This window comes from Dendrobates tinctorius, unplaced genomic scaffold (genome assembly GCF_039654945.1).
Source record: "Dendrobates tinctorius isolate UK_male_01 unplaced genomic scaffold, ASM3965494v1 ptg000022l, whole genome shotgun sequence".
Classification (NCBI taxonomy): Eukaryota; Metazoa; Chordata; class Amphibia; order Anura; family Dendrobatidae; genus Dendrobates; species Dendrobates tinctorius.
In genome coordinates, this window is record NW_027361690.1 from 23,329,823 (window position 1) to 23,347,647 (window position 17,825).

The following is a 17,825-nucleotide window of genomic DNA, read 5'->3' on the forward strand; positions in this document are numbered from 1 at the left end:
ATTCTCTGGAAAAATTAATAAGACCCAAAAATTTTCTGAGTTCAGTAATATTAGTTGGTATGGGGACAGCCTGAATTGCTTTAACCCTATCATGCATGGGCTTCTTTCCTTCTGCTGAGACAGACACACCCAGAAATTTAACCTCTGATTTCATCAATTGTACTTTATCTAGACTCATTTTGAGTCCTGCCTCTTGTAAAGCCTGACAAACAATTTCAAGGGTTTCTCTGTGTTCACATTCATCGACAGTTTGAATCAATAAATCATCCCCATACTGTAAGACTTTGTCTCCATACCCGAGGGGTTCTAACATCTGAGCCAATGCCTGATGGAAATACACAGGAGAACTGTGAAATCCCATGGGCAACCGCGTGCGAAGCGGAGTGCAGATTCAGGTGTTAGGGGTACTGAGAAAAAGCCATTTGCAATATCCAAACAAGAAAACACTTTACAATCACTCCTCAGCTGCGACATAACTTCAGGGACAGATGCAACAAGGTGAGCAGCTGAGGGAGTGTACTTATTTACAAGTCTCAGGTCTACTACCATTCGAAAACTGCCATCTTCCTTTTTTACAGGTAGAATAGGACTGTTACATGGAGAATTACCTTTCACAACAACACCTTGCTTTTCCAATTCACTGACTGCAACCCTTATGTAAGGGATTGCGTCCTCAGGAATACGGTACTGACGCTGGAAAGGTGGCAGTTTTTCACCATCAATTTTAACCTGAGTTTGCATTAACCCACAATCAGTTTTCTTTAAGATCCACAATTCAGGGAACTTTTGCTTCAATTCATTTTTTAAAGCATCATTGTCAGCATTTTCAACATTTTCACCAGTACATACTCTGAAACTAGCAATGGGTAATTTATGACTCTCCTCCTCCTCCTCCACAGGGACAATTACAGAACAGATAGTGGCTTCTTTGTTCCGCCACAAGACTTTGTTACATAAATCAACAACAATTCCCATTGCTCCCAAAACATCAGTTCCCAAAATAGTGTACCGTAACTGTGGGTTTACCCAAAAAGCGCATCGAAGACCCCTTTGCTTCGATCCCCCTGTGTCCTGAAATCTCAGGTTCACTGGACAACTTTTTTACTGCTTGAATACAGGAGCCCCCAAATTCTAGCCAAAATGGTAGTCTCAGGCAGTCCAGGGGGTGACTGCAATTTGTGTCTTTTTTACTGAAACTGAGGCTCCTGTATCGATGAGGATGTCCTCCCAAGGCAGCCCCTCTATTCTCCCTCTGACATAAGGTCTACCGTCCCTGCCCAGTAAAAGGGGGGCAAGGAGGGTAAGGGGAACAGGGGGAGCACTCCATCAATCAGTGTTACCTGCCGTGGGAAGCCCGAAAAATCCATCATCCCCATCTGGACTCGGCTTCCGTCCAACAGCTGCCACCTCCGCCCCAAAGAGATCCTTAGTCAGGGTCCGGTCCTCATGTTCCCGCAGCTCCTTAATCAGCGGAGCATAGGGACGAGGAGGAGTGACCCCTCCCTGAATAGCTTGGATCTCCGGGTGCGGATGAGTGAAAGCTATTGGGGAGGGAGCAGGAGCAGAAGGCTCCTGTGAGACTGGGTTAACCATTTGAAGACCGTTGTACTGCTGATACTGCCTAGGGTCATTCACTGCTGGATACGGAGGTCTAACTCCGAAAGGTAGTCTAGAAAACTCCCTGGGATGTTGGGAGTTAAATGGCTCCCGGGGTCCTCGGGGAACAATCCCTGGCACAAGGTTGGGACAAAAACGTCTAACATGTCCCAGATGTCCACAAAAATAACACAAGGGGGGGCCTCTCATGGGATCCCTTGGGGGCTCTGCCGAACGGGACCTGCCCATTCTCGGTACCTGGCCATACCCCCCCGGAACCCCTGGCCTCCCCGAATCAGCAGATACACCCCGAGGTGAATGGTATGCAAAAACATTAGACTCATCACCCCTCACCTCGGATTGCATCGTCCTAACAAAACACTCACTTACTTTCCTCCCAATTAGGCAACATTTTTTTAATAAATTTAAGATGGACCAGGAACATTTGGCCTGGGATTTTTTCTCTCGGGGTTGAAGCAGCATCACACCTAACCTAGGGTCTGCATGTGCTGGAGCTGTCGGGACAATATATCTTACCTCAACTGTATCTGCATCAGCTGGAGCTGTTGGGACACTATATCTTATGTACTACTTCACCCATTCTCCTAACTGTCTACCCCTGTCTACAACTGTATTTACATCAGCACTGTGTCTCGAAGCTGCAGTGTCCATCTGTGACATAACTGCTCTCAGCTGCTGCTGCTGCTCGCACCCCCTCTGTGCTTCCGTGCTAGCTCCAGCATCTCACTCAGCTTTTCTGATCTCTCCCTATACGCTGCCCCTCCCCGGGTGATCATGTTAACATATTGTTGTGTAGACTATTTATCAAGAGCCTGATCAAAGGTTATGACTGTCTTACACAAAGCCACTACTTGGCTATTAGCTTAACCTAGCAAATTTTTTCTATCTAGTTCCCTGTTCTCTGTGGTAAACCACGCATACAATTTAACCACGTGGTTTCCACATTAACCCCCTCCAGCTGGGGTGTGCCAGCATATTTCTCTGTCTGCTTCCGTAACCACTCCATATTTACAGTGGTCTACAAGGACGAGTTTTACTCTGTCCTAGTATCAACAAATGCAATTTAAGCAAAGTTAGATACTCACACCTCTCAGATGGAAGACCTCGCTGCAGCTGTTTGGGGTCGACCAGATATCAAAAGAGGTGCAGCCGTGATTCCAGCCTCACTCGTTACGCTTGTCAAGCGTCTCCCCACGCCCTTTTAAAGCTTCTTGCTTCCCGGCACAACAAATTCTCACGTCCTTGTAGATCGCTTCTTCTTAGTTACTCATCTTTTTATAGTCTTTTTCTTTGTCCGTGGTTTTATTATAAAAAAATCGGGCAGGCGGTTTCAGAGCGATCACGAGAGGTTCTCCTTCAGGCTGGCTTCCTTTGACCGGTTTAACGTATGGCCATACGCGTTTCTTTTATTTTTTCTCTTCCTCTTCCCACCTCCAAGCCCTCATCTGCGGCTTCTTCCGGTGGTTCTTCTGGAGGCAGCTCTCCGGAGCCGCTCCTCCTGGCTGGCTCGCCACTTGTAAGAAAAAGTTCTATTGAGAGCTGGAAGAGTCGGGAAGAAGTTCCACAGACGATCTCTTATCTAGCTGAGGTTGAAGGTTTATTCGGAGATACACAGCAAAACAGATACAGAATAACAGAGGAGTTGGAATATGCGGGCAAAAACAGGAATTCAGACGGGCAGAGATTTGCTAGGAGGTCTAGCGGTGATAAGGCTCTGTGCCCTGGCCATGGTGAGGCACAGTGGCATGATGGCGATGGAATGGCCCCGATCGACAGTAACAGGGGCTTCTTATACATTATCAGAAAGCTGCATTTTGCCGCAGAGGGCGTTAACATTATAATTCTAAGGCGTTTTCATGGTAATCTACAGAAACGTGGTTTAGAACAGAGAATATAATGACATAATACGAAGATATTAATTAACATTTCTCCAAGCAACACTAAAACCCATAAGTCATTGGTATCTATGGCTACTGTCCTAAAATCTTATCATTGTCTCCAGTCTAGGTCCCTAAATTCTTACATCCTGACATTTTAACTACTCTACTCTTCGCTACCACACTATCACGTATAAGCATACTGACCATATATTTGGTAACCTGTGACCCTATTGATTGATCCAATCTTCCTCTACGCACATCGGCTGAGGTTGCTAGGAGACATGATCTCATTTTCCATCCTCCATTTAATACATTTTATCAGCTCTTTTGTAAAAGTTGAATCTTCTCTAACTTTCAACAAAATGGCTGCTAGAGACAACATGGCCGCTCAGTATATTATGACTGACCATTCTCTTACAATAACGATATTGTGAGCGATCTCGCTACATGTGACACTCACCTCCAACCCGGCTCCCCGCTGAATATCGCTGATCGTCCTGGTCCATTTCTCGTTGTCGGCTTCCTGCTGGCGCCGACGAGCGACTCCATGGACGCGGGAGGAAGTCGTTACCAGAGCTGCCGTCTGACAGGTAACGACCGCCGACCGCTGCTACGCTGCCGGTGAGATCTCCCTGTGTGGCAGCTCACTAGCGACCATTTAGCGATGCACCAGCGATCCTGACCGGGTCGTATCGTTGTCGGGATCGCTGGTGCATCGCTAAATGTAACATTGTCCCATTACTGTTTGTCAACACTCAGACTGAAAATGTGGTGGTGTGAACATAGTCAAACACTGTAGATAAGGCTATGTGCTAAAACTGTGGTCTGTCATGTCCGCAAATGTGACCGACTCTGTGTGTGTCTGCATAGCGGCAAGTGCAGGAGCTCCAGAGGTTACAAGCACCAGTCTGCGCTGTAATGGGGCCAGAATGTGGCCTGCTGGGAGCGTTGGGCTCCATTCACACTTCAGTGACAAGTTTTGTATGTGTAAAATTGCCCTTTTCTTCAGGTGTCACGATCGCTGATTCTGCATTAGGACGTGTCCCCTGGATGTGTGACGGCAGCCGGGCATCACTTTACCTCATGTACAAAAACTCTTATGCTTCTTATAGAAAAGTCAGTGACAAATGGACATCACACGGAGGCATCAATGCATTATTTTTCACATTGCCGATGTTTAATTAGTTACCAAAGATCAAAAACAGACTCCTATTTTTTGTAATAGATGCTTGATCGGAAAAACTTGGTATGTGTATTTTACCTCAGTATCTGTAAGCCAAAACCAGGAGTGGGTGATAGAAACAGAAGTGGTGACGAGTTTCTATTATACTTTTCCTCTGATTGTTCCGCTCCTGGTTTCGGCTTACAGATACTGAGGTAAAATCCTGACCAAATACTGAACGTGTGACCTAATGGAGACAAGATCCACCCGTGACTAATTGCTGTGCGTGATAGTGGGGCTCTTCCATGTGGCAGAAATCCGAGCCTCAGTCGGAGATCTCTGGCCTTGGTGGATATTTCCAGCTCAGCCTTTTATGGCTGCAGCCACTGAACACGGAGCTATGAAAACAGCTGAAGCCAGTGAGCTACTTTTTCCGCAACTCACATAGAAATTAATAGAAGTTCCTGAACCAGCAGATCTCACCTACATTTGTGCCAAACCGCATGTTAATACCTGTGTGTGTGTATGTGTACTGGTCAGAGCTTGCACGCGATCACCGCGGTAATACCGCACTACACGCAGCATCTGCGCCTTGTACAGACTCGTCTATCACCGGACCTAGAACCGCACCTGCCTGCCAGTAATCAGCAGCGTCGGCCCCGCCCCTGGGGCGTGGCTATGGAGAATGCCGCAGACGCTCCGGCAGTGCTGCAGTGACTCGGGCTGGGGAGCTGCCAGTCCCGTGTGAGTAGTACCGGAGGTGGACGGGAGCCCTGGTGACAGGGCGGGGGGGGATTATGTGGTGGTCTGTGCATTAGGCACCTACTAGAGGTCTGTGCTGTTCCCTCCTTTCAGGAGCTTCATAAAACTTTCATGTTGGCGTGCAGTATACTGGTCAGAGTCATTAACTCCTAACTGTCTGAAGTCATTTTATGACTGCTGGTTGTTGTAGTGCACCCAGCTGTCTGTATCTGAGGCATGCATGTGGTGCGTGACCCTGGCTTTCCAGGTAAGGCTCTGGTCACATTGGGGCATCAGGCTGCAGCTTCTGTTTGAGCAAAAATTGTCTCCTCTCCCCCAAATGTGCAGATGTGGAGCACAGTGGTGGTCTTCATCAGATGCTGCTGCCCTGCCGTCACAGGGGGGCGCCATCAGGCCAGAGGTCATCATGCACCCCGAGCGTGGCTATGGTGGCGTCACAGCCCATTGGATTTTGTGGCCTTTTGTGGTTTTTATATTAAATTGTTCTGATTTCTAGACATAAAATGAATGACAGCTGATTATTCTTCAAGTGGCCATCATGTAGAAGTGTATAGGGCAGATCCCCCGAATGAACTGTTGGAGCGCACGGCTCATAGATTGTCCCAGGTGTGTGAGACCCTAACTAGGGGGGGGACCAGCGATGCAGTGATTGACCAATTGAGTTCCGCATTAAAACACAAAACTGTCCAAATTGACTAACCTTTAAAAAAAAAAAAAAAAAAACAACCCTTTTAGCCACCGCTCCGGTGTGTTGATATTTTTTAAAGTGCTGGTGTGGTGCAACTAATTTAAAACCCCTGACCATGGTCTTCTATGGTCTTTTATCTTTACGTGGATTTTGGAGCTCCAGTGTTTAGACTACACGTGTGCTTAGTCGCCGGTGCTGCATTACGCTGTTAATCCGTATATATGTGTATATTAACCCTTTGTGTCTCATCAGTATTGCAGCAACTGTGAAAGACTGTGGTTAGACAGTAAGGAAATGTATGTTGCCTGTGAATTTTGCCCCCTCCTGCCGTGGGACTAATTCACATGACTTTTCTATGTCCATCTGGTATTTCCGTGTACAACAAGCCTAATACTATTCTTGCACTGGCGCTGTAAAAAGCAATAGATCAATTAATGTGGACACACGTATGGTCAGATGTTGGGATATTGGCACTAAACAGACACAGTGGGCATTACCAGAGAGATTTCACTGGGGCCATTTACTTCTCCCTCTCTTTAAGGCCACGTTCAGTATTTGGTCAGTATTTTACCTCAGTATCTGTAAGCCAAAACCAGGAGTGGGTGATAAATCCAGAAGTGGTGACGGGTCTCTATTATACTTTTCCCGATTGTTCCCCCCTGATTTTGGCTTACACATACTGAGGTAAAATTCTGACTGGGTAACGTGGCTTTATGCTGACCAGTCCTAAGCAGGCTGATGACAGGTGCTGGAGCACAGCAGACCCGAGTGTGATTAACTACAAGCTCTCATCCCTTGCAAGTCTTATTACAAACACTTCTAGTAGCCCTCCTCTCATGCTGCACAGGTAGCATGAAGACAGTGCACTAACCAATGCAAGTCAGTGTGATAGTTCACATGAAGTTTTTTTTTTACATATGGACCAATGGTCTGCAGACACACAGATGTATACATCAGACATACAGATTTTATACGCATGAAATATAGATGGGAAAATCTTTTTTTTTTTTTCTGGATTAGGAATGCAGGATTTTGCATACGCTCGTCTAAATGTGGTCTATTTGTATTTGCTCCCGTTTTTTGTGCAGATATACAAAAGATGCAATATGCTGTGTGATTAAAGCTTAAAGGGAATCTGTCACCTCATTTTTGGCCTATGAGATGCAGCCACAGCCATCAGGGGCTTGTCTACAGCAGGGTTCCTCAACTCCAGTCCCCAAGGCCCACCAACAGATCATGTTTTCAGGATTTCCTTTGTATTGCACAGCAGTACTAAGGAAATCCTGAAAACATGACCTGTTAGTGGGCCTTGAGGACTGGAGTTGAGGAACCCTGATCTACAGCATTCTGCAGTGCTGTAGATAAGCCCCTGATGTAACCTGAAAGATAAGAAAAACGAGTTGGATTATACTCACCGTGGGGCGTGGTCAGGTCCAATGGGTGTCGCGGTCTGATCAGCGCCTCCCATCTTCATGCAATAACGTTCTCCTTACTTCTGCTGCAGCTCCTGCGCAGGTGTACTGTATCTGCCCTGTTGAGGGTAGAGCAGAGTACTTCAGTGCGCAGGTGCCGGACATCTCTGACCTTTCCCGGCGCCTGCACACTGCAGTACTTTACTCTGCCCTCAACAGAAGTAAGGAGGACGTCATCGCTAGAAGATGGGAGGCACCGGACCGTGACACCCATCGGACCGGACCCCCGGGTGAGTATAATCTAACGCGTTTTTCTTATCTTTCAGGTTACATCGGGGGCTTATCTACAGCATTATGCTGTAGAGATAAGCCTCTGATGGCTGTGGCCGCACCTCATAGGCCAAAAATGAGGTGACAGATTAATTATGTGCTTTTGAATAAGACGGGTCCCTTTTCTTTTTTTTTTTCTCTGAAAGATTGGTTAGGACTTCTTTTCAGGGAAGGTTATAAAATATTTAATTTATATATATATTACAGACCAAAAGTTTGGACACACCTTCTCATTCAAAGTTTTCTTTATTTTCATGATTCACGCTGAAGGCATCAAATCTATGAATTAACACATGTGGAATTATATAATTAACAAAGTGTGAAACAACTGAAAATATGTCTTATATTCTAGGTTCTTCAAAGTAGCCACCTTTTGCTTTGATTACTGCTTTGCACACTCTTGGTATTCTCTTGATGAGCTTCAAAAAAAATTACTTCAGGTCCAATTTTTTTTTATTTTACCAAGGGTAACAGGAGAAATTGGACTGCAAAAGTTATTGTGCAATTTGTCCTGAGTACGCTGATACCTGATATGTGTGTGTGTGTGTGGGGGGGACCACTGTTTCGGCGTATGGCAGAGCTCAGAAGGGAAGGAGCGCCGTTTGACTTTTTCAATGCAAAATTGGCTGGAATTGAGATCGGGCGCCATGTTACGTTTGGATAGCCACTGATGTACCTAAACAGTGGAACCCCCCCCCCCCCACAAGTGACCCCATTTTGTAAACTAGACCCTCCAAGGAACTTATCTAGATGTGTGTTGAGAACTTTTAACCCCCAGGGGCTTCACAGAAGTTTATAGCGTACAGCCGTACAATTAAAAAAAATCATATTTTTTCCAAAAAAAATGATCTTTTCGCACTCAATGTTTATTTTTCCAAGGGAAACAGGACCCCAAACGTTCTTGTGCAATTTGTCCTGAGTACGCTGATACCCCATATGTGGGGGTAAACCACTAATTGGGCGCATGGCAGAGCTTGGAAGGGAAGCAGCGCCATTTGACTTTTTTGGCTGGAATTGAGATCAAACGCCATGTTGCGTTTGGAGAGCACCTGATGTGCCTAACCCTAATCTCAGCCCTAGACCTAACCCTAGCCCTATCCTTAACCCTAATCCCAACCCTAATGGGAAAATGGAAATAAAAACATTTTTTTTTTATTTTATTATTTTTCCCTAACTAAGGGAGTGATAGCGGGGGGTTTGACTTACTATTTATGGCGGGTTTTTATGTTTGGCAGCTGTCATGCTAAAAGACGCTTTTTATTGTAAAAATAGTTTTTGCATCACCACATTTTGAGAGCTATAATTTTTCCGTATTTTGAACCACAGAGTCATGTGAGGTCTTAATTTTTGCAGGACGAGTTGACGTTTTTATTGGTACCATTTTCGGGCACGTGACATTTTTTATCACTTTTTATTCCGATTTTTGGGACTCGGAATGAACAAAAACCAGCATTTCATGAATTTCTGTTGGGGGGGGGGGTTGCGTTTACACCGTTCCACGTGTGGTAAAATTGATAAAGGGGTTTTGTTCTTTGGGTCAGTACGATTACAGCGATACCTCATTTATGTCGTTTTTTACGTTTTGTCGCTTTTATGCAGTAAAAACAATTTTATATAAAACATAATTATTATTGCATCGCTTTATTCTGCGAGCTATAACTCTTTTATTTTTTCGCTGATTCTGTGTGGTGGCTCATTTTTTGCGGTACAAGATGACGTTTTCAGCGGTACCATGTTTATTCATATTAGTCCTTTTGATCGTGCGTTATTGCACTTTTTGTTCAGCGGTATGATAATAAAGCATTGTTTTTTGTTTTTTTTTAGGGGTTCACTAAAGGGGTTAACTAGCGGGATAGTTTTATAGGGTGGGTCGTTACGGACGCGGCGATACTAAATATGTGTACTTTATTTTTTTTTATTTAGAAAAAAAAATTTATTAGGGAATTTTTTTTTTTTAACTTATATTGATTTTTTTACACTTTTACACGTGTTTTTTTTTTTTCTTTTACTTTATTATATTGTCCCGGGGGGGTCATCAATATCTTTTGTCAGATCGCCGATCTGACAGAACAGCGCTGTGTGAGATCGGCGATCAGGCGCTGCTGCAGGCTTCCTCCTGCCTGCTCTCAGCAGGCAGTGAGGAAGACGCCTCCCTGCAGGACCCCGAAGGCCCCCGCGGCCATATTGGATCCGGGGGCCTGCAGGGAGGAGGACTTTCGGAGCGACGCAGCACATCGCGTCGCTCCGGGGGTGGCATTGAAGCACGGAGGGAGCCCCCTCCCTGCATGCTTCTCTCCTATGCCCCTGGTACACTGCGATCATGTTTGATCGCAGTGTGCCAGGGGTTAATGTGCCGGGGCGGTCCGTGACCGCCCCCGGACATATAGTGCCGGGTGTCAGCTGTGATAATCAGCTGACACCCAGCCGCGATGCGCTCCCCCCGGTGAGCGCTGCTGATCGCCTGTGACGTAATATTCTGTCCTTGGGACTTAGATCCCAGGTCACATGGACGGAATATTACGTCCAATGTAGGAAAGGGGTTAAAATCCATTTTCTTTGATCTGTATTTAAATTATTTGCCATTATGGGTTATCTGAATTATCTGAAAAGAAAACAGATTTGGGGGAGATTTATCTGTGAAAACTGGATCTCTGAAACTGCCTCAGTTGCCCTTAGCAACCAATCAGATTCCACCTTTCGTTTTCCAAAGTCTGATTGGCTGCTATGGGCAATTGATTCAGTTTCACTTTAATAATAATAAATGTTATTTCTATAGCGCCGACATATTCCGCAGCACTTTACATTTCAGAGGGGACTTGTACAGACAATAGACATTTTACACCATGTTTGATAAATCACCCCCTTCATAACCCTATTACACATACTGGCCACCTACTTTTGGAGCACTGTGTATGTACTGTATGTATATCTCTTTTCATTAACAAAAATCCACATTTATTTTTGAACAAAAAAATCAACATAGATTCAAATATAATTGTCATCACACACGTAGAATATACACAGTGCACATACGGTACATACCTGTCTGTCTCCTCTTCAGTTCCTCTAGCCTCCCGCAGTTAAAGGACATTTGTTGACATTGTGATGTCACCAATGGTCTTTAAACATTTTAAACCTCAGAATAGAAACGCTGGGGGTTATTGAGTTGGGCACTGAACAATTGCCCATTGCATCCCCTAGCAGCAGTCTGGGGGATGCAATTAGAGCTTATTTTTGGAGTAGGGCTTATATTTCAAGCATATGCCAAAAATCCTGTAAAATCATGCTGGGGCTTATTTTCGGGATTGGTCTTATTTTCAGGAAAGTGCTGTAGTAGATGTCTATCATGTTAAGGATTTGACACACTAAGATGCCCATTGTACCCTTCTAGTACAAGAGATCATGGCAATCTGGTTTTAAGGAGAGATGCAACATGTAGGTTCCCAACTCATGTAATCTTACCAATCAGACATCAGTACAACCAAATTATCAATTTATTTTCCCCTTCACCCATGACAGCACACCTAAGAGAGGGATCCACCCACCAAGGACAGGAAACCTACTGAAATAAGTGTGGCACCTCTCCCCCGCATCAGTTGGTTTCTTGTCCTTGATGGGATCCTTTTGCTGAGATACGACTCTGAAGATGGAAGGTAAAGCTTACCCAACCCTCTCCTGGCATACCAAAAAGGCGGCATGCTTGTGGCGCCGGCCTTCAGGGTCATGGAAGTGTCGTCCACAAGGGTCTCTGCTGTAAGTGCAGGCTGCAAACAGATGCATGTCTTGGACCACCACACCACCCTCCCCGCTCTGCTATGAGATGCGGGTGGCGGCCGTGTAGGAAGTTCCGGCGCGTTCAGCTGACGTCATGGGCACAAGTCATGCTGTGATTGGGCATGACCAAGTAATGTCACAGGGGGTGTGTCAGGCAAGTATGGCACGTCCTGGTTGGATCTCGCAGGGGCAGGGCAGATTCTGGAGGGACAGTAGGAAGCGGACCAGGAACGAGGCACTGCGGGTCCCATATAAATTGGGGACAGATCAGAAGGAGTGCTCATGCTCCAGCTTTCCTTCCTGAAGTACCATGGAAGAGCAGCAACATCCGTACCATCTACAGCGTGGACACAACAAAGGGGACAGCCGTTCAAGTGGCAGTAGCCACAGCTGTCCCAGTCAGAGGAGCAGATTGTCTCAGGATTCCTCGGTGTCCAGAGAGGATGCTTAGAGTATCCAACAACAGCCTCCCAATCCGGTACCCTTAATGTGACAGCGGGTGTTGAGTGATCTTTGGGAATGTCACTTTTAATAGGCCCCCTTGTTTGTGTTTAATCACTAGGGAAGCCTTAAAAAAGCTATGTAAAACCTGCTAGCAGTGGACTGGCAGAAAAGTCTGCATCCAGAAGACAATTGTGAGGAGAGTCCTGACTTTGCCGCAAGCCTTAGATCGATCATCAGGGCTGAGGTTGAGAGCTCCCTAAAATCCTTATTAAAGAAAGTGTACCTTTCCAGGTAATAGTAAGATCCAGCCACTCATTAATAAGCCGTGGAATAGACCTGAGAAAACCGGTGCCTTGCCCTTGTCTTCTAAAAGGAGATATCCTTTCGAGGAGAAGGATTCTGAGGTATGGGACAAGGAAACTAGAATTGATGGTGGTGTATCAAAATCCCCAGAGTTCGGCCCTACCCTTTGAAGATTGAGAGGAACTAAGGCTAAGTTCACATTAGCGTTCGGTTGAGGTACGGAGGGCTGCGCACTTCGTCCGTTAAGCTCCGCCTACTTCCGCACTACATCCGTTTAGTTCCGCCTACTTCTGCATGCGTCCTGCGTACCTATCTTTAACATTGGGTATGCAGGATATGTATTCTCCTTTTAGAAGACAAGGGCAAGGCACCGGTTTTCTCAGGTCTATTCCACGGCTTATTAATGAGTGGCTGGATCTTACTATTACCTGGAAAGGTACGCTTTCTTAGCAAGTACACAGCCTTCCGCAGCTCAGCTGAATGCTAATGTGAAACCAGCCTTAGAGATCTGTTGGATAACAAGCGGGTTGATATCTGAAACGCAAGTGAGAAGCAGGGGGGCTGAATCCAGTGATTGCTGAAACCTATACCACCTGTTCCCTAAGGGCTCATACTCACTTGCGAGAGACTCGCACATTTCTTGTGCCAGAAATGGCTCTAAAGGGCTTTCTTCCTTCCCTCCTTGGTCGTCACGTCCGTGTCATGTCAGACAACTGGGCTAAGATTGCGTAGCGAAACCACCAAGAGGGTACAAGTTTCCACTTCCTAATGAAAGCAGCAGGCAGTCTCTTCCGGACCTTCTCGCTCAGGGTTCTAGTAAGCCACTCTCAAGTGAAGGGCTTCAATCTAGCAGCATGGAATTTGAGAGGGCAATACTGGGTGGGGGGATTCTCCAGGGTTAGTCTCCACCTTGTTAAAAAGTAGAAAACCTATAATGGCAAAAATTTACATCAGGATGTGGGAAAAATTCCTGGACTTCTAAGGGAAGGTTCCATCCTAAAGTTTCTCTAGATGAGGTTTAAGGTAGAGTTGGTCACTAGTTCCCTCAAGGTTCAGGTTTCAGCCTTGGGTGCACTATATAACTATAACCTTGTGACTATGATCTTTGGTAAGTGGTCAGCTTCTCACAGCAAGAATGAGGATAGGATTATATTAAGACCTGATCCGGCCTACCTTCCCAAAGTAACCTTAAATTACATAGGAGTCAAGAGATTATCCTGCCCTCCTTTTGTAATACCCTAGGAATTCAGGGGAGGAGAAATTTCAGTCTAGATGTTAGAAGAACACTGTTAGAGTACATGTCTATAACTAGTCAGAGGAAAACCTAGTCCTTAAACATAGAAAAGCACAATAAAACGTGTAAAAATACTCTGTTGTAAAAAAGTAGCAGTAAACAGCAAGTGCTAGTAAAAAGATGATAAAAAACAGGGTATTTGATTGTAGCCTTTCAAGGTAGCAGGTAGGGGTATCAAAAAGTACTATTGCAAGGTGAATCAAGGAAGCTATTATTGTAGCCCACTCTGCTAGCGATGCTCTGGTTCCTGCATCAGGGCTCAGTCCACCAGAGCCATGGAGACTTCCTGGGCAGAGAAACTGGAGGTATCAATTGATCAGATTTGTAAGGCCACTACCTAGTCCTCACCCTCTACTCTCTTTAAGTACTACACACTGGATCTATCCTCTGCTGACTTCACCTCTTGGTAGAGGTGTGCTGCAAGCAGTGGTTCCTCCCTAAGGTGTTTGGTTTCTCCATAAATCTCTCAGGTGTGCTGTTATGGGTTCTGGAAAAACTGGAGACCGGTACGTAACTTCAGTGTTTTTGCAAGATTTGTTTGGTTTGTTTTTTTTAAAGGCAAATTCAGATATATTAATGTTTTTGGTCACTGACCTTTGTCAGAACATCTGTTTACCAGAGTAGAAATTGATGACTTTGAGTCATTACTACTATGCTGGGGTTCTCTGCTAAGCAGATAGTCTGGTGACTAAACATGGATCACCCCCAGGGCTGTGGGATTTACTCAGTACCGGAATGGTGTCTTAAAGGGGCAGTGACCCGGTCCGTGGCCCTGGGCGCTCATGTAAAATAGGTGGAATGAAGCTGAATAAAGTTTATAGGTAGTTCGTGAGGCCACCTGTGGTATCTGGTTAGAAAGGGGACCAGCGCTGCGGCGCAGATCCTCTGGGACCGATGGTGTGGTGCAGCAAAGATGTAATAGCTCTCCACAGGCAGAGCTTTAGTCCCAGGGCAGCGGTAGTAGATGTTGAGGTAGATTATGTGCTGTTAGGCACAGAGATGTAGCAGTGCTGAGTAGGTTGGCGCAGGAAGGAGGCAATGACACAGGTGAGTGCAGTTCCAATTCTTTTACTCACGTTTCTGGCACAGACAGGTGCCCGCTTCAGTGCCGCAGCCTCCAGGTCAGGGGCTTAGCCAACTCCCAGGCAGATGGAATACACCCTTACAACACTCCCTTTCATGTGCCTTTTCTGAACGTCTCCTTTCTAGCGCTAATCTGAAGTACTTGTAGTTCTGATTCTGAATTACACTCAAGTTCCTCCTTCTTGATGTTACTTATAACTCCACTTGTATGACAGGCAGCTGTAGCCTGCTTTGGGGACTCCATACAATCCTGTCCCGGCTCACAAACGTTTCGAGTCTTAGGTGGGAATAAAGTGATCACAACTTCTATTCCTCTGGTTTCTGCTGCAGGATCATTAGTATCACACACAGCCTCGGATACCGCCTCCCGTCCTTGGCACGTTGAACTTAGGAAAGGGCTCTGCACTAGCCCTAGTCCCCAGTCTCTCTCCTCCTCACGTTCCGTTCTTTTCTATCTTCCTTCTGAGCAACTGATCCTTCTTTCTTTCTCTTTCCTTGCCAGCAGCTCCAGCTCACAGGAGACTGCTGCAACTACGTCCTTTCCCTCCTTCCCCAGTGGGGAACTGTCTTTCTCCCCTTCTGTGGGGATTCCGACTGCAGAGAGGTCCTCTCTCTGCTTCCCCCTGCAGGGAACAGACCAGACTTCCTGTCAGCTTTCCCCTCTAGTGTTTCTATGCTCCACCCAGCACCCTTCATGAACCAAAGCAGCTGCCATAAAGGGTGCTCTGCTGTTCTAAGGTATCTGTGCTGGAGTCTGGTCAGGTGTTACCATCTTACCTGGGGAGTGGGATACTACACCTCAGGAGGAGGTGCAGTACCTCCGTGGCGATTGAGCCCTCAGGGGTGCCACAAATACATTAATGCAACTGATGTGTCTGAAAAATGTAACCAATTTAAATACTGATTTGAGAGCACAAATGTCTTGTCTACAACACTATGGGACATTGACGTGTTGTTGGGTTCTGATGAGCGTTCTGTTCTTCATTCTAACAGACTAATGGAGTGTGTACAGCACTATTAAAACTGGTCAAGAAATTCTGCATTTGTGATGGACACTTGAATACAATGTGAACAGAGGCAGGTGATATATCAATATTAAAGGGATGTCGTTATGTACATGCTGATCAATAGTCTGGTATCAAGTCCTATTCTAAGGCCCTGTGCGGATTCTGCCGCGGATCCGCAGCGGTTTCGCCGCTGCGGATCTGCAGGTGATGTACAGTACCATTAAACACTATGAAAAAAAAAAAAAAACCCTGTGCACATGCTGTGGATTTTTCCGTGTGGTTTTCGTGCGGAAAAAAAAGCAGCATGTGACTTCTTTTTTGTGGTTTTCCTGCAGTTTTCCTCCTACTCCACTATAGGAGTCCGCAGGTGGAAAACCGCAAAAAAAACAGGAAGAAATCCGCAGGAAAAATGTGGTCATTTGACCTGTGGAGTTCGTGAATTCTGCCCAGAATATGCATGCACAGAATACGCACCGTGTGCACATAGCCTTACACGCTGCAGGTAGATCAAATTGCTTGGTCAACATGACTGGTTGCCTTTAAACAGCTAATTGATTCACTGCTAAGCTTCAATTGATCCAGTTCTTAAGTTCAAGTCATAATGTAAGACAGCCAAAGTGACATGTGCAATGATTGTATCGTGGTGTGAACATTCAGTTTCTATGCCTTTTTGTAGAGAGCCGATGTTGCAAATGAGATGGCAAAATGCAGTGCACTTCCTGCCTTATATTTGTAGATGTGATGACTGTCATTCTGGCTTTGCTGCATATTCAGGGGACTGAAAACTCTATTAAAATTAGGTGTCAAGCTGTCACTTCATTTTCCTAAATTAAGCTGAATTCACACACCACAGATACAAAGCAGTTGTGGTTGCTGTTCATTTTGGGTTTTCAGTAGTTATCAAACTCGACATACTCCGAAAACAGTTACAAATACAGTAGGCTATAATAACCATCATAAGTGGAAGCTGGAAAACACAAACCTGCAGATGAATAGGTAATCTTGCCTTAGGCCATGTCTGCAGTCTTGTGAATCCTCACAGTGTGCGCACTGCATGCTGTGAGGATTATCTCGTGCTGGCACTAGGTTTGGGAGGTCATGTGATCGCATGCTTGCGATTTACATACTTGAGGCCACATTCCGACAAGGCGTGCTAAATGCACTTATAACATGATCACTTGTATGCAGATATGTAAATCGCATAATTGCGGTCACATGCCTGCAACTTCTGGCACCGAAGAATCCTCCCAGCGTGCAGTGCACATGCTGTGAGGATTCACAATATGCCGTCAGTTACTACAGACTTGTAACCTAAGGCCGGATAACCCCTATAAGTAGGGAGGAAAAAGCAAGGAACCTCTGGTCACTGCTGGAAAAGATGACTGCTTATATGTAGGTGTACGATCACAATATGTGCTTCAGCACTGTGCAAATAACTTAATCAGACCATGTAATTAAAGAGCATGGTAGAGCGACTCACATGGCTGCTTTAAGCGGTAGTCACAGGAACACTTTCCGTTTTTAACTAGTTTATTAAAAAACGTACTGCATAAACTTGGCAAAAATTAGGAAAACGAACACTGCCCTTCTGGCATAATGGGGGAAAAAGCAAAACGTACAGGACACTCTGTGTGGCTGCAGGGATCTGGGTGGCTCAGGGGAGCAAAAACAAGGTTCAGTTCTCTAACACAGGGTTCCCCAACTCCAGTCCTCAAGACCCACCAACAGGTCATGTTATCAGGATTTCCTTAGTATTGCACATGTGATAATTGCATCACCTGTACAATACAAGGGAAATCCTGAAAATATGACCTGTTGGTGGGCCTTGAGGACTGGAGTTGGGGAACCCTGCTCTAACACGAGCACAGCTCTGGAGATCCCCTCTCCAGACACATGGAAGACCGAGTCCAAAGGCTCCACATTTAGCTTCTTGAGCACACCCTGGGGTAGAGATATGGTGAACCGCTTCCCACCCATGGCCGATTAACCCCTCTCAGCACTTCGTATGCTGGAGCATTTTTTTCAGGTTCATATCAAAGAGGCTATAACATCCTGAGTGACACATCTCC

General features: G+C 45.7%; 1 protein-coding gene across 4 annotated transcripts in view; it reads left to right on the forward strand.

The window, feature by feature from the left end:
• The first annotated feature begins 4,935 nt into the window (after positions 1–4,935).
• LOC141084079 (CDC42 small effector protein 2-B) overlaps positions 4,936–17,825 on the forward strand; it is a 94,961-nt gene continuing 82,071 nt past the window's right edge. Inside the window, exon 1 of one of the 4 annotated variants that reach the window (XM_073568493.1) lies at positions 4,936–5,078. The gene's annotated coding sequence lies outside the window, so the exon portion shown is untranslated. Of the gene's footprint in view, positions 5,079–5,110; positions 5,404–5,436; positions 5,491–17,825 lie in introns of those variants that run through there. The other 3 variants (XM_073568490.1, XM_073568491.1, XM_073568492.1) reach the window with 3 other exon arrangements.